This window comes from Giraffa tippelskirchi, chromosome 4 (assembly GCF_054371585.1).
Source record: "Giraffa tippelskirchi isolate mGirTip1 chromosome 4, T2T-mGirTip1v1.2.pri, whole genome shotgun sequence".
NCBI lineage: Eukaryota > Metazoa > Chordata > Mammalia > Artiodactyla > Giraffidae > Giraffa > Giraffa tippelskirchi.
Window position 1 is genome coordinate 203,507,888 of NC_137278.1, and position 24,470 is coordinate 203,532,357.

Consider the following 24,470-nt stretch of genomic DNA (forward strand, 5'->3'; position numbering starts at 1 on the left):
TCATTCACCCATTAAAAGTCCCCCCCAGGGGAGAAGGAAATGGCAGCCCACTCCAGTATTCTTACCTGGCAAATCCCATGGACAGAGGAGCCTGGCAGGCTGCAGTCCAAGGGGTCACAAAAGGGTCAGACACGATTTAGTGACTAAACAACAACCTCAATACAAAATAAAAAGTTTTAAAAAATCAAAAAAAAAAAAAAAGTCCCCCCCAGGGTTCTGGGCATTCACTGATGCAACCCCTCATTTTATACATGGGAAACCGAGGCTGGAAAAGGAGAAAGGATTAGGCCAAGGTCAGCCCTTGAATTAGGAGTCATGTGTCCCATCCCACTGCTTCTCGGCAAGGACCTGCCCCCCACTCTACACACCCACCAACTGCGGCCCCCAGCATTCCCACTGGAGAGTCATTCTTCCCAGGTGACCCTGTGAGGCAAGCTGGGCAGTGAGGTAGGTGAGGGAAACCGAGGCTCAGCCCAGCGAAGGGCCAGAGGGGGTCAGAACCCAGCTGGGCCTGTCCCGTCCAGTCTGCAGACCCTGACTGGCTCAGAGGGCCCTCAGAGCCGGCGCGGAGGTGGGCACCTATGACACCCAGCTCCCAGGGCATGCCGGGGGTCAAACAGACCCATGAACAGAAGCCAGGACAGGGCGCAGCAGCCCTCCTCACCCTGCCTGGCCTCTCGGTTCTGTCCTCCCTCCCACAGCCCCTGCCCTGCTCCCCTGCCGACCGCTGGCTGTGCGGTATCCATGGCCTGGGACGGAGCAGGGTTCCCGACAGCAGTGAGAGTGACACCCCTAACTGTCCCTGGGACTCGGGCGGGCCCTACCCGTGTGTCCCCCTGCTCACTCTGGGGGCTGGGGGTACGGGGGCCGAGAGAGGGCTCCTGGGTCACAGGCACCCAATGCACTAGACCCAGCCCCTCTGAGTCTCGGTAATTAATTAACCATCAGGCTGTTTAAAGGTTAACGACCGCAGAACAGAGGAGGAGGAGGAGCTCAGCCCTCCCCAGGCGACCCCTGGACCTGGTGACACAGGTGGGTGTGCGAAAAGGAGGCTGGCTCTGAACCCCCCTCCCCTCCCTGCCTCTGCCCCTCCCGGCCTTACCTGGGGCAAGAGGGTTCCTCCAAGGACAAGACCCCTGGGTTTAGGGACTTCTTGGTTGGAGAACTAAGAGCCCACCCACACCCCCTGCATGCCCTGCAGTACAGCCCTCCCCCCCAAAAAAAAACCCTGGAATCTTGGACTTAGGTCAGACCTCCTCCACTCACAGGCACTTACCTGGGCAATGTGACCTTAGGTGGGTCACTCCCCCCAACCCCAGAGCCTCACTTTCTTCACCTGCCAAAATGAGGACATGGCAGCAGGCCGGTTTGAGGATTCTCTGAAATAATGCCTGCCAAATGGATGTCACAAGCCAGGCGCTTAGTAGGTGCCTGTGACGTTCTCCTAGCAGTCTGACACCCTAAGTTCTGGCCCTGAGTCTTCCCCCCATCCCCCATGGCAGAGTCACTGTATTTATAAAACAGTCAAGTTCAAGTACAATTCCAACCCCCAGGGAAGAGAAAGTGGCCCTTTCTGCAGGGCCAGATGGGGAAGGTGAATCAGCTTCCTCACCTGGGCTGATTCACACCTGTGCAGAGTACAGGACAGGAGGCAGGCAGGAAGACAGACAAACAGAGACATATTCCTTCCTTTCACTGGGGCAACAGCATCCACAGTACTTAAGTGGCCGGTTCCGGCCAGCCTGCGTTGGAAGGTGGGATTCTAGATGAACCTCCTGAGGGGATGGTGTGATGCACCAGAGGCAACACCCTGGGTCCAGGAGCGGGTCCCCACCTCCTTTCCCCAATCTTGTCCTGCACCGTTAGGTAATAGAGCCCCACCCTGTTCGCCAGCCCAGCCAGCCGCCTCCTTTCCTCCAAAGGTGCCCAGGGGCCAGTGAGTTAGGTGTGGGTGACTCAGGGGTGGGAAAGGCCCATGAAGTCATCCAACAGCCTCAGCCACCTCCGGAGTGCAGGAGCCTGTCTGGTCCTTGGACTCACCGGCCGGGGAGTTCCTCTGGGAGGGGGCTGTCTGCACCCCTTGCCCGTCCCACCCTGGCTACAGGTTGGAGATGGCATGAGAAATGCTGGGCTGGAGGAAGCACAAGCTGGAATCAAGATTGCCAGGAGAAATACCTCAAATATGCAGATGACACCACCCTTACGGCAGAAAGTGAAGAAGAACTAAAGAGCCTCTTGATGAAAGTGAAAGAGGACAGTGAAAAAGTTGGCTTAAAGCTCAACATTCAGAAAACGAAGATCATGGCATCTGGTCCCATCACTTCATGGCAGATAGATGGGGAAACAGTGGAAACAGTGGCTGACTTTATTTTTCTGGGCTCCAAAATCACTGCAGATGGTGACTGCAGCCATGAAGTTAAAAGACATTTACTCCTTGGAAGGAAAGTTATAACCAACCTAGATAGCATATTAAAAAGCAGAGACATTACTTTGCCAACAAAGGTCCATCTAGTCAAGGCTATGGTTTTTCCAGTGGTCATGTATGGATGTGAGAGTTGAACTATAAAGAAAGCTGAGTGCAGAAGAATTGATGCTTTTGAACTGTGGTGTTGGAGAAGACTCTTGAGAGTCCCTTGGACTGCAAGGAGATCCAACCAGTCCATCCTAAAGGAGATCAGTCCTGGGTGTTCATTGGAAGGACTGATGCTGAAGCTGAAACTCCAATACTTTGGCCACCTGATGCAAAGAGCTGACTCATTGGAAAAGACCCTGATGCTGGAAAAGATTAAGGGCAGGAGAAGAAGGGGACGACAGAGGATGAGATGGTTGGATGGCATCACCGACTCGATGGACATGGGTTTGGGTGGACTCAGGGAGTTGGTGATGGACAGGGAGGCCTGGCGTGCTGCGGTTCATGGGGTCTCAGAGTCGGACACAACTGAGCAACTGAACTGAACTGAACTGAACAGAACTGCTGGAGGAAGCACCCAGCCCTGGACTCCGCTGGCCCTGACTGCAAGCCTCCTCAACCACCCAGCTCCTTTCCTCACCCCTGCCAGGGAGAAGAGAAAAGTGGATGCCCTGAGTGGGCAGTGGGCCAGGGACTCCAGGCTGTGCCGGGGTAAGAGTCAGGGAACCTGACTGTTTCTTTTATTACTTGCTGGCCAGTCCAGCTGATCATTCTGAGCTTTTACTACCATGATCATCTAAAAAGCTGACAATAACGTGTTGCCTAGGACCAAAGTCCTCAGATGCTGGAGTAACAGAGACCGGGGTTCAAATCCTGGCATTCTCTAGCCACAAGACTCAGAGTCATTCATAAACCCTCTCTGGGCCTCAGTTTTCTTGTCTTAAAATGGAGATCATGAAGCTACCTGGCCTGGGGGCTGAGAGGATAAAGCAAGTGAACGTGTCAAGATCCTGGCAGGAAACAGAGACAGGGGATTTAGGAGAGGAAATCTTGGGGAAGGGACCCCTCTGAGCTTTGGGCAGATGAGATGTGAAGTCCTTGGAAAAGCGTCCGAGGAGCTTTGAGCTTCCCCAGAGCCGAAGAGAGACAAGGAGACCTGAGGGTCTGCAAGCCGGTGAGAGGGGAGGCAGGGCGCAGGCCACACACAGAGGGGCTACAGCTGTGGCGGGCCCAGCTGCGACCAAGGAGGGGAGCAGGGGACAAATACCCCTCCTCCATCCTCCCACCCTCCCATCCACCAGCGCCTCCCACTGGCTGAAACCCACTGGAATCTGTTGAGCCAGAAACCCACTGCCCCAAGAACCCACAGGATGGGGCAGCCGAAAGGCAGGGCGAGATGAGCAGAGAGAGGGCCTGGGGGCAACAAGCAGAGAGTAATCCAAATAACATGAACTCGGCTTCATTCAGCAAACGTTTCCTGAGCACAGCCACAGCCAGGCTTTGTTCTGGGCCTGGGGACAGTGTGGTGACACAGACAAACCAAGTCCCCATTCCACCGAGGGGAGTGAGGCAGAGTGATTCTCGTGATTAGGCCACGAGAAATGTTCTAACCCAAGGAAATCCCTACAGGGCCATCAGAGACCATCTGCACAAACAGAGAAACAAGGCTGGAGGGAGGCAAGGGCTTGTCCAAAGTCACCCAGCAAGTCAGTGGCACGAGGAATCTCCCCCTCGACCTTCGCCATCACTCTTCCAATGCCCAGGAGGTGGCCTTGCAGGAGATGCAGACCCAGGAATTCCTAGTCCGCTTCCCTTGGCCTTCTGCTTTCTTGGCCATTCTGGGCTACACACTGAGTGTCGCAGGGTGGGAGCCCCCATTGGGGAGCAGGCCATGCAGGGAGCAACATGCTTGCATTCCCAGACAGGCTGGCACGTTCCTGCTGGGGAGCCACTGTGCCACCCGCCCGGCTCCGCCCGCTCCCCTGCACACAGAGCCATTGTCTGTCCCAGACACTTTGAGCAGCCGCTGCGCCCGGCCTCCAACACCGCCCCACGTCCGCCCATTGCCAGGTGGAGCTCCACGAGCGGAACACCCCTGTCCCAGTCCCCAGCCCCAGAGGGCAGCCACGCCACCTATCTTGGAGCCAAGCAGGGATCAGAGAGGGGAGATGACTTGCCCCAAGTCGCACAGGCCAAAATCCAAATTGCTGGACTCGCTAGTTCATTACTGTTTCTTAAGAATGCCTCCTCTCCTTTACACCTGCACTCCTGGGCTGCTGGACACCCGTCCAGGGGGCAGCCCTGGGCTGGCCCTAGATGACCCCTGCCCGGGTGTGAATATCCCCATTTTACAGGCCGGGAAGCCGACTGGGGAGGAAGGAGCTTGCCAAGGCCACCCAGTGAGGAGCAACGGTGATGAGATCTAGCCCGGGTTGTGAGTCCCAGCCCACACCCTCCTCTTCCTTCGAAAACAGCTCTGAGCTGCACCCAGGGTGGGAAATGTCCAAACAAATCCTCACGGCGAGGATGTGTGCCTGATACACAAAGGCTGGGCAGCGTGTCAGAGACTGTTCACTCACCTGGCACACGCGTCCCCAGCCCATGCCCGGGGGAGGCACAGCTGGGAGCTTGATGCAGGGTGAGGACTCAGGGCAACCCTGGCCCAGGGGAGATGGGAACCCCTTCGAGAGAAAACAACAGGTGCAGATGGGGTCAGATAAGAGGTGCTCTTCAGGACTTTCTTGGTGGCCTGGTGGCTAAGACTCCGCACTCCCAATGCAGGGGGCCAGGATTCTATCCCGGGAGGAACCAGATCCCACATACCACAACTAAGAGTTCACGTGCGCCGTCTAAAGATGCTGCGTGCGAAAGAAAGATCGAAGATCCTAAGTGCTGGAACTAAGACACAGCATAGCCAAATAAATTAAAATAAAAAAAAAAGAAATCAAGTAGGGACTTACCTGGGGGTCCACTGGTTAAGATTCCATGCTTCCATTGCAGGGAGCTTGGGTTCCATCCCTGATCAGGGCACTAAGATCCCATATGCTGGGTGGCATGATCAAAATACAAAGAGAGAAATCTCCCTGGTGGTCCAGGGCTTACAAGTCCACCTTGCAATGCAGGGGACGTGGGTTCAACTGGAACTAAGATCCCAGTGGAGCAACCAAGCCCACGCGCTGCAACTAGAGAGCTCGTGCCCCACAAAGAAAGATCCCATATGATGCAACTGTGACCTGAGACAGACAAATAAATAATATTCAATTTAAATATATATATATGTTGTTGTGTGTGCCTGCTCAGTCATGTCCAGCTCTTTGCAACCCCATGGACTGTAGCCTGCCAGGCTCCTGTCCACAAAATTTTTCAGGCAAGAATACTAGGGTGGGTTGTCGTTTCCTACTGCAGGGGATCTTCCTGGCCCAGGGATCAAACCCACGTCTCTTGCATCTCTTCCACTGGGAGCAGATCCTTTACCACTGTGCCACCTGGGAAGATATATATATATATATACATATCAGTCCCTAAAGCGACAACCTCCAATGCCCTTCCCCTCACAGTGACCTCTTCTAACCCCTGCAGTGTGGATCAGGACCCTGTCCTTATCTCTCTCCTGAGCGCCTTTGCTCGCACTGTCCTTCCTCACTTCCTTCCTGTCTCATCTCCCTGACCCTTCTTCCGCGCCGTCCTAGCTCTTCCCGCTCTGATTTATCATACGTTTCTTGTTTTTCTGGGTTAATGTCTGCCTGCCCCTGCCCCTGCTAGACTGGAAGGTATATGAGAGGTGGGATTTTACCTCCTGCTGCACAAAGTAGGTGGCACTAGTGGTAAAGAACTTAGCTGCCAATTCAGGAGACATAAGAGATGCAGGTTCAATCCCTGGGTCGGGAAGATCCCCTGGAAATGGGAATGGCAACCCACTCCAGTGTTCTTGCCTGGAGAATCCCATGGACAGAGGGGCCTGGAGGGCTACAGTCCATGGGGTCGCAAAGAGTCAGACATGACTGAAGCAACTTAGCATGCATGCATGCATGCATGAAGTAAAATCAAAACTGATAGTTTTTTTTTAACTCAACCTACCCACAAAACTGGCTCCAAGATCAAGACAAGATCTCTTTCGGCCTCCAGAAGCATTCTCGTTCTCCCTCTGGTCGGTACCCCATCCCTGCCCGAGGGGAAACATCTGCCTGTTCTTGACTTTCACACATGTGCAGCCACAGCCCATGCTCTTTCCACGCCCTGGCTTCTTGCCCGCCAAGTGAGATTTGCCTGTGTAACCGTCTGTGGGCAGTAAGGGGGACTGGTGGGTTTTAGCTTAAGCAACTGGGTGGGCATGATGCCTTTACTGAGCTGAAGACTGCCGGGGAGGAGCAGGTTTGGGGGTCTTGGGCTCTGTTTTGGGCCTTGGGAGGGGAGAAGGCAGTCCGGCATGGTACTGGGTTAGACATTGCCTCAGCCCGGAGATGCCGTTAAAGCCTGAGAGTAGGGAGTGTTTGAGATGCCCCTGCTACCAAGGGAACCATCCCTTTCTGCCACCCATTCAGGGCCACCAGCTCCAGGTCAGGCTTCCCACCGGCTCCTCACTGGGAGGGCCCTGAAGGATCCAGCTTGGAAACTGACTCCTGTTTCAGGAGAGGAGTTGAGGCCCAGCAAGGGAGAGTGACTGGCCCAAGAGCACACAGCAGCTTAGGGTTTCACAGAAACTTCTCGCTCTGCTCCCTTTAAGCATGCCAGAAGGACTCGGAGTGGCTCGACTGGCAGCCAGATGAGGGTCTAGCCCACAGTGAGGGTCTGGATTAGCTGAGAGGTGTTCAGAGTAGCAGAGTAACCCACGAAGGCTCCCTGTAGGAAGCAGGCCAGAGGAGCCTGAGGCAGGGTAACCCCCACCTGAGGTCACCATCTCCCCAGCAGTGACCTCACTGCTCTGGGCCACACAGCTGGAGGACCAGACAAGCTGAAGCAGGGCCAGGCAGGTAGCTGGAAATACGTCACCAGCCCCAAGGCCAACCTCCCCAGCAGCCGAAGGTCCCTGGAAGATGACTGGCTCCCATGTGCCCTGGACACCTGAGTGAGGAGCCATCGGGGTGGAGGAGGTAGGCCCACCACGGATGGTCTCAGTGCCTCATTTTACAGATAGGTAAACTGAGGCCTGGAGAGGACCACACCTCTCCCAAGGTTACGTAGGAGTGAGGGTCAGATGTTCTCTGGGCCAGCATGCTCAGCCAAGGACCACAGTCCCCAGCACCCTGTTGGGTTAGGGTGGTAGGGGAGGCATGAGTGCTGGAAGAGGGCTGAGTTCAGAATGATCCAGAGGCTTCAAGGTGGAGTGGTCCTGACCCCCAGGAACTCACAGCCTGGGGAGCGGATGTTGAGGGAGTACAATTCAGATGTGTCTGCCTTCATCATCTGTTGGCACCCAGAATATAAGTCCCCTGTGGGCAGGTTTCTACTCACAGGTGTAGCCCAGCACCTAGTGCAATGCCTGGCACATAGTAGGTGCTCAGTAAATACTTGAATCAGTGAACACTCAGTTGTATCCAACTCTTTGTGACCCCATGGACTGCAGCACGCCAGGCCTCCCTATCCTTCACTATCTCCTGGAGTCTGCTCAAACTCACGTCCATCGAGTCGGTGATGCCATCCAACTATCTCATCCTCTGTTGCCCCCTTCTGCTCCTGCCCTCAATCTTTCCCCATCAGAGAAAGGCATAGCAGGACTCTAAAGCCGTCCCCATCTGTACACGATGGCACTGGAGACAAGGGCTGTGGGACGTGGTCAGAACCCACTTCCCCTTCTTCTTCTTCCTCTCGTAGGTCTGTCCCGCCTTGGGTGTCTCCAGACCATGGCTCCCTCCCAACCAACCCCCACTCAGTCCTGACTTCCAGCCTGTTCCCTGCCCCTTCCCACCACTCCTCCTTCCCCAGGGGCTTGTTGGGAGCAAGCTGGAGGAATTCCTGGCCTGAGTCAGGGGAGGTGCCCCGGCAGGCGGGAGGCAGCGCGCACACGCCAGGGACCGCTCCAAATTCCAGCTCCCACGAGCCTGCTGGGAGGGAGCCAAGTGGGGCCGTGGGGCAGGGTGGGAAGGCCCTCCCCACAAAAGCCAGGAGGGCACAGGGGAGTCTGGGGAAGGGCCAGGGGCCGAGAAGCAGACAATCAGAGCAGATGTGGTCAGGGCCCCATGGGCACACAGCGCACCTCCTCCAGTACCCAGGTGGGAAGATTGAGGCCCCCTGGGTATCAGACTCTAAGCTCCTGACCCGGGATGTTGTGGGGGTGAGAGTCTATGACCAGACATCAAACGTCTCGGGAAGAAGAGGGGTGTTTGAGGGGATGAATAACCTGAGACCACATGGAAAGAGCCCTGGACTGGCAGTGGGAAGCTGGGGACAGGTCTTGGACTGCCCCTTCCTCAGTGGGACCAGGCTGCACCCAGAGGCCCCCACTTGTTCATGGGGGTCAGGGGGGTTTCCCTCAATGGGCCAGCACTCTCGGCCACTGTGAGTTCAGCGGGCAACGCTAGGAGGGTCCCAGGGAAGGAAGGAGGTGGAGGAGTGTTTGCAAATCTCTCAGCCTGGCTTCTTCTGGGTCCCCTCCCAGTCCTGGGTCAGGGCCAGGTGCCATGAGCTCAGACAGTGGCCCCTGCCCAGCTGTCGGCAAGAGCTGCCGCCAACACCCACACCAGCGCACCTGGCCTGCCACCGCGCCACCCTGCCACCGCCCCCTCCCCAGTGGCTCCTCCTGCCCCACTGCCAGCTCCTGGGGCATCCTCGACACAAGGTGTGGCAAAGGAACTGCAGGCAACTGGATCCAGACGTCCAGGACCACAGCATCTTGGAGTTAGAACATTCTAGAACCGTGGGTTCTCACAACCAGAAAATTCCAGGACCATCAGATATTGGAATATTTTTATTCCAGGCCCCCAAGACTCTTCGAACAAAATAATTTCAGAAATGCAGACTCTTGCAACCAAAGAGCAGGACCACAGAAACTTGTATTTCCATGGTTTGGAGTTCTGCGATCAAGAGCTCTTTGCTGTCGTTGTTGTTGTTTAGTCGTGTCCATCTCTTTTGTGACCCCAAGGACTGTTGCTCGCCAGGCTCCTCTGTCCGTGGGATTTTCCAGGCAAGAATATTGGAGTGGGTTGCCACTCTCTTCTCCAGGAGATCTTCCTAACCCAGGGATCAAGCTGGAGTCTCCTGCATTGGCAGGCAGATTAAGCAGAAAATTCCCGGAACAACAAGTGTATTATCCCAGAGGACATGAGCCCGGGGAATCTTCCCACCACCTAGACTAACAGACATCCAGGAGGAGACTGAGCCGGACCTTGGTGGGGTCATTCCACTGGCCCCTGCTTTGGGCAAGTTTCTCTGCTCCTGGAACGGCAAAGGCAGGAAGGGAGAGGGGATGCTTCTGAGCAAATTGAAGGAGCTGAGGGCCTCTCCTCCACGCCCTGGGCGGCTTCCTTTTGCCAACAGAGAGAAGAGAAAGAAGGCCCTTGATGCCGCAGGTTCAGGCATTGGGTGTGTGGTCACAGGGGTGGCAGGTCTACCCCCTCCCTGGCTGGAGAAGCTTGGAATTTTCTCCTGGCAGGAAGGGCCCACCCTCTTAGGAATGGAAAACAATCCCTGGCATCTGGCCCCCGAGGCGTACAAGGTTTTGACAATCAAGCATTATTATTCTCCCTGCCTCGCCCCAGCCCAATGTAGAGGGGAAACTGAGGCAGGCGGGCTCTCTGTCTAAACCAAGAATCTGCCCCTGGCAGATTCCAGTCGTCCCCTTCCCTGACCGCGGAATGTCAGAGCTAAGACAGCCACAGAGGAGGGGCCTCGGTGCAGCCTGGCAGGGCACCTGGAATCTGAGACCAGAGAGGGCAGCTGTTCACCCAAAGTCACCCAGCTCGCTGCAGCAGTCTCTTATGGCTTCCACTAAGGCTCACTTCAAGGGCATCTTCCTCCAGGAAGCCTTCCCAGATCATGTTCCCCTGGGCTTCTCTGCTCGCTTAAGACTTCACTGCTCCACTAAGCCGCATGCTGTAATTACTCAGGCCTTGCTGTCTCAGTATTGTGTACAAAAATGTCTCATCTTTTCAGCCTATGCTGGGATGTTGCCTCCTCATTAGCCTGGAAGAAAGAAGTCTTGGGCTTCCCTGATGGCTCAGATGGTAAAGAATCTGCCTGCAATGCAGGAGACCCAGAGTTTGATCCCTGGGTCAGGAAGATCCCCTGGAGGAGGGCATGGCAACCCACTGCAGTATTCTTGTCTGGGAAATCTCATGGACAGAGGAGCCTGGTGGGCTACAGTTTATGGAGTCACAAACTAACACTTGCACTTTCTTCAGAAGCCTTGGGCAGAGGCCTCCACGCCCCTGTTCAAACACCTCCATGGCTCCCCACTGCCCAGGGCCAAAGTCTAAGGCGGCCCGGCTCTCGTGAGGGCTTTGTGGCTACACTCCAGCTTCATCCCTTCATCCCACAGGCATGGGTCTCACGGAGTTCCTGGTGGCCTCTGCCAGGCCGTTTCTTCCCCTGCAGCCTCCTTGACTCCCCCATCCTTCCCCGGCCAGAGCATCCTTATCTCTGAGGCCTCAGTGAGACCACCTGCCTGGGGCCAGTACCTTGGGCTTCCCCTCTTCAGCCCCACTGCATTGCCAGTGGCAGCCTCTGCCTGGACACCCACTCCCCGAGGCTGGGCTGGGTCTCACCCTTCCTGGGTCTTAGACTAATACGGACTGTGGGTCTTTACTGAGACCCCACAGCTGGTCCCAGCCTCTTACACACCTTCACTCATCAGATCCCAGCAACAAAACTAGGAATGGATTCTGGGCTGATCACGCCCATTTTACAGATGATGAGACCAAGCCCAGTGTGGCTGAATGGCTTCCTCAAAGTCACACAGTCAGCAGCAGAGCTAAGATGGGGGCCCTGAGAATCCGGCTCCAGAGCCCACGTGCTGTCCTGTTAGGTCACATCGCCCTGGGCAGGCGAGGGACAGAAGCGCTGAGCCCGCAGCACTGGGGAGTCTCGAGACCACTTAGCTCGACCCCTACAGCCTACAGAGGGCACAGCGCTTGTTTCAGGATCCCCTCCGCCCACCACCCACGTACCTGTGTGCAGAGAAACACACACACAGAGAAACAGTCACACACATGCACGCTTGGACTTGGACACAAGCCCCCAGCCCCTGGGACCGCCTGCAGGAAACCCTCAGCTGCCCAAGCCTTTTTCACTTCAGCTTTTCCTAAATTTGCTTTGAGGAAGTTGCTGGCCTCTTGGAGTTCTCCTCTCTCTCACGCGCTCCAGACCACATCCCTTTCCACGCACTCCCAACTTCTCTGGAAACCTGGAGAACAGGAAAGGGGACGACAAACAGTAAACATGATGAATAAGTCCATTCTACAGATGGTAGTGGAACCGCGGAACTTAGTTTGGGACCTGAACCCGCAATCTTTTCACCAAAACCACACTCTTGGAGTCAGGACTTCATGAAGCTCAGGTTCTTGATGTCTCACCACAGAAAGAATTCAATAAGAGACAAAGTGATTGGTAAGGAGTGGATTTATTTGAGCACCACCAGGGCATGGGGGTTGTCAGTTTTTATAGGGGAGGGTAATTTCATGGGCTAATGAGTGGGAGGAGTATTCCAGTTATTTGGGGAAAGGGGTGGGGAATTTCCAGGAATTGGGTCGCACTCACTTTTTGACCTTTATGGTCGGCCTTGGGACTGTCATGGTGCCTGTGGGTGTGTATTTAGCTTGCTGATGTGTTACAATGAGCGTGTTCTGAGGCTCAAGGTCTAGCAGAAGTCGGCTCATCTGCCGTCTCAAACATATTTGATCCTAATCCGTTTATGTTGTATCCTCGGGCTATGTCATTCTTTTAAAGGTTGTGCCCTGCCCCTTTCCCTCTGGTTTCAGTATCAGGGGACAGGCTGCAGAAGAGAGAAAGGTGTGGAGGGGGGCCAGGTCAAGAGTGCTGGGGAAGCAGATTCCAGTAGCAGTAAATAGGGTGATGTCTGTGGTGAGAAAGCAGCATCTCTCCCTGGGTCAGGAAGATTCCCCAGAGAAGGGAATGGCAACCCACTCCAATATTCTTACCTGGAGAATTCCAAGGACAGACCATGGGGTCGCAAAGAGTCGCACACAACTGAGCAACTAACACACTGCAGACTTCTAGGGAGAAGTGTTCTAGGAAGAGGAAAGAGCCAGTGCAAAAGTCCTGAGGCAGGAGTGAGCCTGCCATGTTAGAGGAACAGAGAGGTCAGTGTGGCCGTGGATGAGCATGTGTTCAGGGAGAGTGAGAGAGGTGAGGTCAGAGTGGTAGGGTGTCTAGGGTGACCTAGGCTTTTCCTCTAGTGACTGGGCATTGATGGGAACTATGCAGGGTTCTGAGCAGAGAAAGGATGCCATGTGCATGCACGCATGCGTGTGTGTGTGTTTTAAAATACAAGTAAGATGAAATATGCCACCTTAACCATTTTTAAGTGCACAGTTCAGTGGTATGAAAAATATTCATGGGACTTCCCTGGTGGTCCAGCAGCTAAGACTCCATGCTTCCAATGCAGGGGGCCAAGGGTTCGATCCCTGGTCAGGGAACTAGATCCCACGTGCTGCAACTAAAAGCCAGTGAGGCTGAAGACATAAATAAATAAATACTGATATACATTCACCTGGTTGGCAACCACCACCCATCCCTGTCACTCTTTTCATCTTGTAAAGTTGAAACTCTGTATGGAGGGAGGCAACCTGACTTGAGTTCTAACAGGGTCACTCTGGCTGCTGGGTGGACCCTCCACAAGGACATCCAGACAGAAGCAGGAAAACCAGACAGAAGGCAAGAGGCAGGAGCCTGGGCTCCCCTGGGGCCCCACTTCCTTGACTACCTGGATGACCTTGGACAAACCATTTCATTCATTCTTAAGTTTGTTTATTCATGCCTTCGATCAGTTGGTCTTTCAAGAAATATCTGTTGAACACCTGCTATGTGCTCGGCACGGCACTGTGCACAGAGGGCACAAAATGAGCAGAACAAACCTGGCCTCTGACTCGGGGAGGTGCCGTGTGGCCGGGAAGATAGACACCGAGCGAAAAAGCAGCAAAAATAATGGAGTGATAATGCTGGTGCGGATGGTGCAGGAGAGGCAGAGAGAGCATCAGAGGGAAAATATTCTGGCAGGGGGAAGAGCCTAGCAGAAGCTCTGAGGTGTGGGCCTCCTGCTTCTATGAAAAACTTCCACTCCCTTCCCTCCTCTAGATAAAAGGGACCAGAGGAACCCCAGGGGTCAAGCCTAGAGTCCTCCTCTGTGAACTGGGTGTCCTCTCTGTGCTGGCTGCCCCTCTAGATGTGGCGAGTAACTGAGCCAACACAGGGAATTCCCTGGGAGTCCAGTGGTTAAGAATCCACCTTCCAAGGCAGGGAACGCGGGTTCAATCCTGGTGGTGGAGCTAAAAATCCCACATGCCACAGGGCAACTAAGCCTGTACCCTGCAATTACTGAGCCCACATGCCACAACTAGAGAGAAGCCTGCACACCACAGTGCAGATCCCGTACTACAACTAAAACCCGATGCGGCCAAAAAATAAATAAATAGATATCTTTTTAAAAAGAGAGAAAGGGGACTTCCCTGGTGGCCCCATTAGGAATCTGCCTTCCAATGCAGGGGACAGAGGTTTGATCCCTGGTTGGGGAACTAAGATCCCACATGCTGCAGGGCAACTAAATTCTTAGAGAAGCCTGTGCACCACCAAAAATAAAAAATAAAATATAAGAGAGAGAGCCAATGTGCGGCAAGCTCCAGATACACAAGGCCACGAGGCCCCACCCCCACCCACCCCAACCTGGTCTGCAGAAGCGGGCTCCCTGAGATGAGGTTCAATGACAGTCTCAAGGGAGACCTCCCACCAGCCACCTCCAAATTTCGCTCGACTTGCTTCCTGCTGTGCCTAAAATCCCTGTTACAAACTCCTTCCTTTGCACTGTGCTTTCCTGCCCTTCCAGAACCATCCATTCCTATTCAGGTTAGCCTTGGGCTGGGTGTTGCTCAGCTTTCAGAGTTCAACTCAAGCCTCTCTCTTTCAGGAAGACTTCCGTGACTGTTGCTGCCTGTGGAATCTCTCTTGCCCTTCCTTTTTCTCTCTCTCTCTTTCCTTGCTCTGTGCTGGCCTTTGGCTTTCGCTGTCTCAGCCTTGGAGCTGAAAGGTCCCTGAGAAATCCAACCCAGGCTTCCCTGAGCCCCTGTTCTTTCAGATGAGGAAACTGAGGCTCAGATACTGAGTCCTCGTGGCAAATGGTTTGGTCATCTGTGGAACAGAAGTAAAATACTGTCTCCTTGGGGCACTGTCCACACATTCAGTATTTACTGATAGGGAGTGTGGACTGGACATTGAGTGAAGACTCTGGTCAGTGGCGTGTCCCACACAGGACACGCTGAATCCTCACTGCGGTCTTGGGGGGCTGTCACAGTGCTGGGAGGGGCTGAGCTGGCATTCAGCTTGACTCACCTCATGGGGTCATCGAAGCACAGCCAGGAGGCCTAGGCAGGATGATTCTGGTGGTCCCACATGACCAGGGCACACCAGCCTGTGATGAGCTTGTAGGTTGACTGGGGCTAAATGGTGATGCATTTTGAATGCCACATCAAGGTGCCTGATGCATTGCTATTGTCGCTGTCATGTCCAACTATTTGCGACTCCATGGACTGCAAAATGCCAGGCTTCCCTGTCCCTCACCATCTCCCGGAGTTTGCTCAAACTCATGTCTATTGAGCCAGTGATGCCATCCAACCATCTCATCCTCTGTCATCCCCGTCTCCTCCTGCCCTCAATCAGCATCAGGGTCTCTTCTAGTGAGTCGGCTCTTCGCCTCAGGTGGCCAAAGTATTGGAGCTTCAGCTTCAGCATCTGTCCTTCCAATGAATATTCAGGGTCAATTTCCTTTAGGATTGATGGGTTTGATCTCCTTGCAGTCCAAGAGGCTCCAAGAGTCTTCTCCAGCACCACAGTTCAAAAGCATCAATTCTTCGGCGCTCAGGCAGATGCACAGGATGTGCTTAATCCACATTTTTGCTGTATGCACAGAGAAATGTGTCGCGGAGAGTCATGGAAAGCTCTTGAGCGGGGGAGGGCCCTGCCTTTGATGGAACGCGTCTTGGGGTGCTCAGGTGAGCGACTGGCCTTGAGGAAGCAAGAGAGCATGCTGTCTCCACGGGCCTTCGTGTCACCGTGCTGGTGTGTTCAGTCGGCTGGAACCAGGGGACTGTGTCAGGGTGGAGGTGTGCTCGTGAGCACTGGGGTGTGAATGGCTGCTGTGTTCCAGGGAGCTGCTGCCCCCTTCTGCTCAGGCGCCCCACATAGAAAATGGGGGTAAAAAAAATGCTCCCTTCCTGTCAGGTGGAGGGAGGCGGGGACTTTGAGAATGGACAAGTCACATCCCCGCCTGGCCTAGTGCCTGGAAGGTGGGGAGGCTTCACATCGGGACCACGGCCTGGGTCCCTGTGTGGTGCCCCAGGCTGGGTGACCAGGCCCTGGGGAGTGGTTGCTGTGGGACGGGGGCCTGCTTGGAGGAGCCCGTGGCGGGGGACGAGGTGGTGGCCAGGGAGATGGGGAAGTTGGCCAGTCAGCTATCTTTAGCGCCTTCTCTCACAGCCCTTTTCCTCTGCCTGGCTGCGAGGGGCTAGGGCGGGGAGCGGCGGGAAGAGGTCACTTCTCCATAGTCACATGAAGCCCGGTGACCCAGAGGCCAGCTGTGGAGCTCAGGCAGGAGGAGGGGGCCGACTGTGGTACCTGGCACCCCCACCAGTGTGCTGGCCCCCTCCACCTCTCAAGCAAGTAGAGGCCAGAGTCGTGCATCTACGAGGGGTGGTTGGTGCCACGGGGGCTGCTGGGATGTGGCATCCTCTCTCGCTCCTCGCTGGGAGCTTCTAGGCCCCACTCGATGAGGGCAGTGCAGGGCAGTGGTTAGCGCCAAGCTCCTGGCGCCCGGACTTGGGTCTCTGTGTCGGCACTGCTGAGAGTCTGGTCTGAGTGAGGGGCTCTGAATGTTTCCCAGGTCTCAACATCCTCACTGTGAAAACAGGAGTGACACCAGGAACCTCAACACATTGCTCAGAGGGCTGTCATGATCACCCAAGGAGACAGTGTAAGATGCCTGGCAGAGAACATTCTAACTCTCTGACCTGGGAAGAGTCTCTGAATCTCTCTGGGCCTCCTTTCCCCATCTGTGAACTGGGAATAGTGGTTGCAAGGATTAAATAAAGTAGCTTTGAAAGGGTCTAACATAAGGTTTGTCACACAGTAGGTACTCAACAAATAAGCCTCCTTGGGCACTTTCCTGGCAATCCAGTGGTTAGGACTGCATGCCCGCACTGCAGGAGGGCAGGGGTTCTACCCCTGGTCGGGGAACTGAGATCTTTCATGCTGCATTGCAATGCCCAAACAAACAAACAAAAACCAAATAAGCACAAACTCCTTCTCCTTTGAGTCAAAATATGCTTTGCAGGTCCTAATACCATAGGATCAGGGTGAAGAGATGCTCAGGTTCAAATCCCACCCCACCAGTTATACACTGTGTGCCCTTGGGCAAGTTGCACGTTCTCTCTGAGCTTCACTTTCTTATTTATAAAATGGGGTAATAATAGGAGCTTCCTCAAGGGGTGATCCTAAGTATTGTTCTATTCAGTTCAGTCGTTCAGTCACGTCCGACTTTTTGTGACCCCATGGACTGCAGCACACCAGGCTTCCCTGTCCCCCACCAATTCCCAGAACCTGCTCAAACTCATGTCCACCAAGTCGGTGATGCCATCCAATCATCTCATCCTCTGTCATCCCTTTCTCCCACCTTGAATCTTTCCCAGCATCAGGGTCTTTTCCAAGGAGTCAGTTCTTTGAACCAGGTGGCCAAAGTATTGGAGCTTCACCTTCAGCATCAGTCCTTCCAATGAATATTCAGGACTGATTTTCTTTAGGATTGACTGGTGTGACATCCTTGCTGTCCAAGGGACTCTCAAAAATCTTCTCCAACCTCACACTTCATAAGCATTAATTCTTTGGCACTCAGCTTTCTTTATAGTCCAACTCTCACATCCGTACATGACTACTGGAAAAACCATAGCTTTGACTAGACGGACCTTTGTCCATGAAGTAATGTCTCTGCTTTTTAATATGCTGTCTAGGTTGGTCATAGCTTTTCTTCCAAGGAGCAAGCATTTTTTAATTTCATGGCTGCAGTCACCATCTGCAGTGATTTTGGAGCCCCCAAAGATAAAATCTGTCACCGTTTCCATTGTTTCCCCTTCTATTTGCCATGAAGTGATGGGACCAGATGCCATGATCTTCATTTTTTGAATGTTGAGTTTTAAGCCAGCTTTTTCACTCTTCTCTTTCACTTTCATCAAGAGGCTCTTTAGTTCCTCTTCACTTTCTGCCTTAAGAGTGGTGTCATCTGCATATTGGAGAAGGCAATGGCAACCCACTCCAGTACTCTTGCCTGGAAAATCCCACGGACAGAGGAGCCTGGCGGGCTGCAGTCCATGGGGTCGCTAAGAGTCGGACACGACTGAGCGACTTTACTTTCGCTTTTCACTTTCATGCATTGGAGAAGGCAATGGCAACCCACTCCAGTGTTCTTGCCTGGAGAATCCCAGGGACGGAGGAGCCTGGTGGGCTGCCGTCTATGGGGTCGCACAGAGTCGGACACGACTGAAGCGACTTAGCAGCAGCAGCAGCAGCAGCATCTGCATATCTGAGGTTATTGATAGGGCCGGCAATCTTGATTCCAGCTTGTGCTTCATCCAGCCCAGCATTTCACATGATGTATTCTTCATATAAGTTAAATAAGCAAGGTGACAATATACAGCCTTGACCTAACCCTTTCCCAATTTGGAACCAGTCCATTGTTCCATGTCTGGTTCTAACTTTTGCTTCTTGACCCGCATACAGATTTCTCAGGAGACAGGTAAGGTGGTCTGATATTCCCATCTCTTTCAGAATTTTCCACAGTTTACTGTGATCCACACCGTCAAAGCCTTTAGTATAGTCAATGAAGCAGAAATAGATGTTTTTCTGGAATCCTCTTGCTTTTTCTTTGATCCAATGAATGTTGACAATTTTATCTCTGGTTCCTCTGCCTTTTCTAAATCCAGCTTGAGCATCTTGAAGTTCTCGGTTCACGTACTTTTGAAGCCTAACTTAGAGAATTTTGAGCATTACTTTGCTAGCATGTGAGATGAGAGCAATTGTGCGGTAATTTGAACATTCTTTGGCATTGCCTTTCTTTGGGATTGGAATGAAAACTGACCTTTTCCAGTCCTGTGGCCACTGCTGAGTTCCCCAAATTTGCTGGTATATTGAGTGCAGCACTTTCACAGCATCATCTTTTAGGATTTGAAATAACCCAGCTGGAATTCCATCACCTCCTTTAGCTTTGTTCATAGTGATGTTTCCTAAGGCCCACTTGACTTCACATTCCAGGATGTCTGGCTCTAGGTGAGTGATCACACTATCGTGGTTATCTGGGTCACAAAGATCTTTTCAGTACAGTTCTTCTGTATATTCTTGCCACCTCTTCTTAATATCTTCTGCTTCTGTTAGGTCCATACCATTTCTGTCTTTTATTGCGCCCATCTTTGCATGATCTTTGCATGAAATGTTCCCTTGGTATCTCTAATTTTCTTGAAGAGATCTCTAGTTTTTCTCATTTCTATTGTTTTCCTCTGTTTCTTTGCATTGATCACTTAGGAAGACTTTCTTATCTCTTCTTTGGAACTCTGCATTCAGATGGTTGTATCTTTCCTTTTCTCCTTTGAGTTTATATATAGGAAGTACATAGGACAGTGCCCAATAGGTGTAAATTATTCACAATTACTACCATCTGCTAACCCAGGCACCACCCTCTGGAGGCCTTCAAAGTCAACATGAGCACTGGTTATCAAGGGCAAGGAGCTAGTGAAGTTGGGCCCTGGGCAGCGTTGTGGGTCCAGAGGGCTGATGGGTGCCAAGGGCAGTCGTTCAACATTTAATAGTTCTGATGTTAATAGGGGCTTCCCTGGTAGCTCAGTGGTAAAGAATCCACATGCCAATGCAGGAGACGCAAGTTCAATCCCTGGGTTGGGAAGATCCCTGGAGAAGGAAATGGCAACCCACTCCAGTCTTCTTGCCTGGGAAATCCCATGGATAGAGGAGCCTGGCCGGCAACAGTTCATGGGGTCACAGAAGAGTCAGACACAACTTAACGACTGAACAACAATGTGTTAAGAGGGCCTGGAAATGTCCTGGATGTCACCTCCCTCATTCCTGGTCTCATAGATGTTAACCCCCTCTCCTCACAGGGGTCCAGCTCAGGCTTTGGAGCCTCTGCTGGAAGGACAAGGAGAGCTATTGGGGTTCCTGGGAGCAGCCAGGAGTCCAGATCCCCGGTAGGCATAGGAAACTGGAGGGGCCAGCAGGCCCTGATTGCCAGCCTAGCAGCAGAATGTCGTAAGGAGGGTGGGGGACCCACAGAAGCTTCAGACAAGCTGCTGCATGCCGAGAGCCGATGGGAGAAGGGTGAGGTCGCTGGAAGCCAAGGCCAGGCACCCCAGGGGCAGGGGCAGGGCTGGGGGTGCTGGGGGATGAGGACTGAGGGACGAGGATTGGGGAAGAGCACCTCCACCCCCAAGACCATCTCCAGGTGAACGCCACGAAGTCGCTGGCTCTGCCTTTTAAGGCAATGGTGGCTTCTGCCATCTCCGTGTTCTCACTTGCTCAGAAATTTCCAGCAAGTATTTTCTTTATTCTTTTTTTCAGGAGGAATGGAATGAGGCTCCTTGTTTTGTCACCGCAGGATTCCAGAGAGGCCTGTATGGGGTTTCTGGGGACAGGAAACACAGACCTCTGGGCACTTGGAGACCGCTCTCCGTGACACGCACAGACACGGATCTCAGGAGGCCCGGACCACTGTTCTGCCCACTGCAGGCCCACGGAAATGCCTGGGGACCCCCACGTGGGACACCCAGACGAACACAAGCACTGATGAGTCCCAGAGACACAGGGAACGTTTATTGAGCACCTACTATATGCCGACTCACTCAGACTTTCCCCTGGAGAGTTGCTTCCTTTGGGGCTCAGATCTGAGTTCTTATTCTCAGACCTTGTTTCCACCTCAGGGCCTTTGTGCACACTGTTCTCTTTGAGTGGGGCACGCTCACCCCTTAGTGCTCCACCAGGTTGGATCCGATACGCCCTCAGGTTTCAGAAAGGTCTCCCCTGCCCCATCTTTCTCGATCCCTGTTTTATTTCTTCACAGCATTTAGCACTACTTCTTTTTTTTAATTAATTTATTTAAATAGAGGCTAATTACTTCATAATATTGTAGTGGTTTTTGCCATACATTGACATGAATCAGCCATGGGTGTACATGTGTCCCCCATCCTGAACCCCCCCGCTTCTTTTAAAAGTGCATTTAGGGGAGTTCCCTGTAGCAGGCCAATGGTTAGGACTCCACGCTTTCACTGCCGAGGCCCGTGTTCAATCCCTGGTCAGAGAACTAAGATCCCAGAGGCTGCACGGCATAGCCAAAAAGCATACACTATGAAAGCAACGTTCTCAATCAATGTCTATAATATAGAGCACTTTCACAGTCCTGTCTGTGTGTGTGTGTGAAGTCGCTTCAGTCGTGTCTGACTCTTTGCGACCCTATGGACGGTAGCCCATCAGACTCCTCCGTCCATGAGATTCTCCAGGCAAGAATACTGGAGTGGGTTGTCATGCCCTCCTCCAGGGGATCTTCCCAACCGAGGAATTGAGCCCGTATCTCTTTAAGTCTCTGGCATTGACAGGCAGGTTCTTTACCACTAGTGCCACTTGGGAAGCCCCTCATAATCCAATAATCAACTCAAAAAGTTTTACAACTCAATAATAAATATAGGTTTCCAATTTGAATGAAGAGTAAAATATACCAGTCAGGGCCCTGACCATACAAAAGGATAATATTCAAAGGAAGCTCACAGTTTAGAGAGGCTTCCCAGGTAGGGCCAGTGGTAAAGAACCCACCTGCCAATACAGGAGAAACAAGAGACACAGATACAATCCCTGGGTTGGAAAGAACTCCTGGAGGAGGAAATGGCAATTCACTCCAGTATTCTTGCCTGGAGAATCCCATGGACTGCAGCTACATAGCACGCACAGTTCAGAATCATCCTGCTGTTTTTAGATACACAGCAATTTTTTTTGTAGTAGTTGGATTTAACAGTATCATAATTCTAATGAAAAAGTTAAATCATGTGTGTGTGCTCAGTCCTGTCTGCCTCTTTGCAACCCCATGGACTGTAGCCCACTAGGCTCCTCTGTCAGTGGGATTTTCCAGGCGAGAATACTGGAGTGGGTTGCCATTTCTTCCTCCAGGGGATCCTCCCAACCCAGGGATTGAACCCACGTCTCCTGCATTGGGAGGCAGATTCTTTATCACTGAACCACTTGGGAAGCCCCAAGTTATATCAGGGATCTCTAAACTCTGGAATCATCTAACAAATACATTAATCAACTACAAATAAGTATTACCCCACATCTATCACCAATGACTCAGATGTTTCTTTTGAATCATTTGACTATTTCATTTTCAAAGTTCTGAAAAGGCCAACAGGCCATACAAAGAGATTTCTTTAGGCTCCTTCTTGACACTAACAGCTTCCGCACACTGCTGGCCTTGATTCAGGGCCAAAGCATCCATCGCTTCTGTTATCTAAATAATAAACCTTAGCAGACCAATGCTTAATTTTTTTACTTTTTTAGGCTGCAAGACATGTAGGATCTTATTTCCCCGACCAGGGATAGAATCTGTACCAGCCTGCAGTGGAAGCTCGGAGTCTTAACCACTGGACCACCAGGGAAGTCCCTCATCACTTCTAAAACTGTCCTGTTTGCCAGTGTTTATTGTCTGCCCTCCCCAACTAGAGGATAAGCTCAAGAGCTGGGCCTCTGAGTTCAGCACAGCTTCCCCAGCACCTGTGTGCCTGGCGGGCACTCAGGGTTTCTTAAGAGTGAAGATGATCCCACACACATGGGTGGTGGGCTTTCTGCTGCCCCTGGGAAGCCCAAATTCTCATTCTGACCACAGCTCCAGCCATTCTGTGAGCCCACTGGATCCACCTTCTGCACTAGGTCCCACAACCACCACTGCCAAGGTGTCAGTCTCCAACCAGCTGAGGTTGAGGTTCAGATCTGTGATCTGGGAGGTGCCCAAGATCACTCCCTGGCCAGGGGCAGGGCAGAAACAAGAAGGATGGGGACACGGGGATATGGGACAGGTCAGCGGACAGGGGCTCAGTCAAGCAAGCCTGCCCTTGAAAAGTCTCTCAGTGCACACGTGTGGGGCCGGGAGGGTGTGGTCTGTCTCTGCTGTTGCAGGCATTTGTGCATGCCATCAGCCTGTTCTCTGGACCCCACATCCCCAGTCATCCTGTACAACTGGGCAGATTCCTAAAAGGGTATGAGGCCCAGCCGGGACATCTCAAACCAGCAAAGCCTTTCCTACCTGGGCTGGATGGGCAGCTAGGCTCCAGGGCTAACATAAGGGTCCGCAGAGGCCCACGGGCCCAGAGGCCAAGGGCACTGGGGTGGGTGAAGGGACGAGATGGGGCCGCAACCAAGCTCAGCACCTTCCCCAGAATGCGATTGGAGAGAAGCTTCTGCAGTGACAAGACCAGGAACCCTGCTCCCATGCTTGGTTCTGCCACGGCTGCCTGGTGGCCTTGGAGCAGGTCCTGACCCCCTCTGGTTGTGGGCTTGACTCCGGGGACTATGGGGCATCTGAAGAGGCCCTGGTTGGGGAGGGAACTGAGCCCCCTGCAAAGTCCAGAGCCCTCCCGCAAGGCTGTCTCAACTGGGTGCTGCCCACTCTCGCCCCCTGGTGCCTCCAGCCTTGAGTGCAGCTCCCGCCAGTCAGGGCCCAGGTCCTGGGAAGATGGGTGATGGATGCAAGGGTAGCAAACTAGCAGAGGCTGGCTTTGAGGCCCACTACTCCACTCAGCCCAGAAGGGACTCCAAGAAAGCTGGGCTAACATACATGGTGGGGAGGGGTCCCAGGCTTAAGGATTCTTGCTCAGCCTCCTCTACCACAGAACCCACCCAAGTGTGAAGGGGGCAGGGGTAGGTGAGGGGAGCATGCTCATTGGGAACCAGAGGCTCAACTCAGGCCACCTCCAGTAAACTTGACACAGAACCCGCAGGGCCTTGGATTAGATTCCTGGGTCAGGGAGATCCCATGAAGGAAATGGCAACCCACTCCTGGATTTTTGCCTGGAAAATGCCACAGGGGAGCCTGACATGCTACACACAGTCCATTGGGTCAGAGTCGACACAATTGAGCACACATGCTCCCTGGGTCAATTTTCCCATTACTGCTCCTTGGAAGGAAAGTTATCACCAACCTAGACAGCATATTAAAAAGCAGAGACATTACTTTGTCAACAAAGGTCCATCTAGTCAAGGCTATGGTTTTTCCAGTAGTCATGTATGGATGTGAGAGTTGGACTATAAAGAAAGCTGAGCGCCCAAGAATTGATGCTTTTGAACTGTGGTGTTGGAGAAGACTCTTGAGAGTCCCTTCGACTGCAAGGAGATCCAACCAGTCCATCCTAAAGGAAATCAGCCCTGGGTGTTCATTGGAAGGACTGACGTTGAAGCTGAAACTCCAATACTTTGGCCACCTGGTTCAAAGAACTGACTCATTGGAAAAGACCCTGATGTTGCGAAGTATTGGGGGCAGAAGGGGACGACAGAAGATGAGATGGCTGGATGACATCACCGACTTGATGGACATGAGTTTGGGTAAACTCTGGGAGTTGGTGATGGACAGGGAGGCCTGGCGTGCTGTGCCTCATGGGGTTGCAGTCAGACACGACTGAGCGACTGAACTCCTTTTGAATAGAAAACTAAAGCTCAGAAAATATCAGAACCCAAGTGATTAATAATTGGTGGGCAATCAGCTGGCTGCCAAGATGCTGGGCAGGGATGTCAGAAGCGCTGGGGCTGTGGTCTCTGCCGTTTAGGTGGGGCCAAGGCAAAACATGCCACATAGGCAGATGACATGGGC

At 53.0% G+C, this 24,470-nt stretch overlaps 1 non-coding gene across 1 annotated transcript; it reads right to left on the reverse strand.

Annotated features, from left to right (window-relative positions):
* Positions 1 to 21,960: 21,960 nt before the first annotated feature.
* LOC145504107 (small nucleolar RNA SNORA2/SNORA34 family) lies at positions 21,961 to 22,097 on the reverse strand. The gene has a single exon (XR_014052087.1). It is a non-coding gene; the product is annotated as a small nucleolar RNA SNORA2/SNORA34 family (small nucleolar RNA).
* Between the last annotated feature and the right edge of the window lie 2,373 nt (positions 22,098 to 24,470).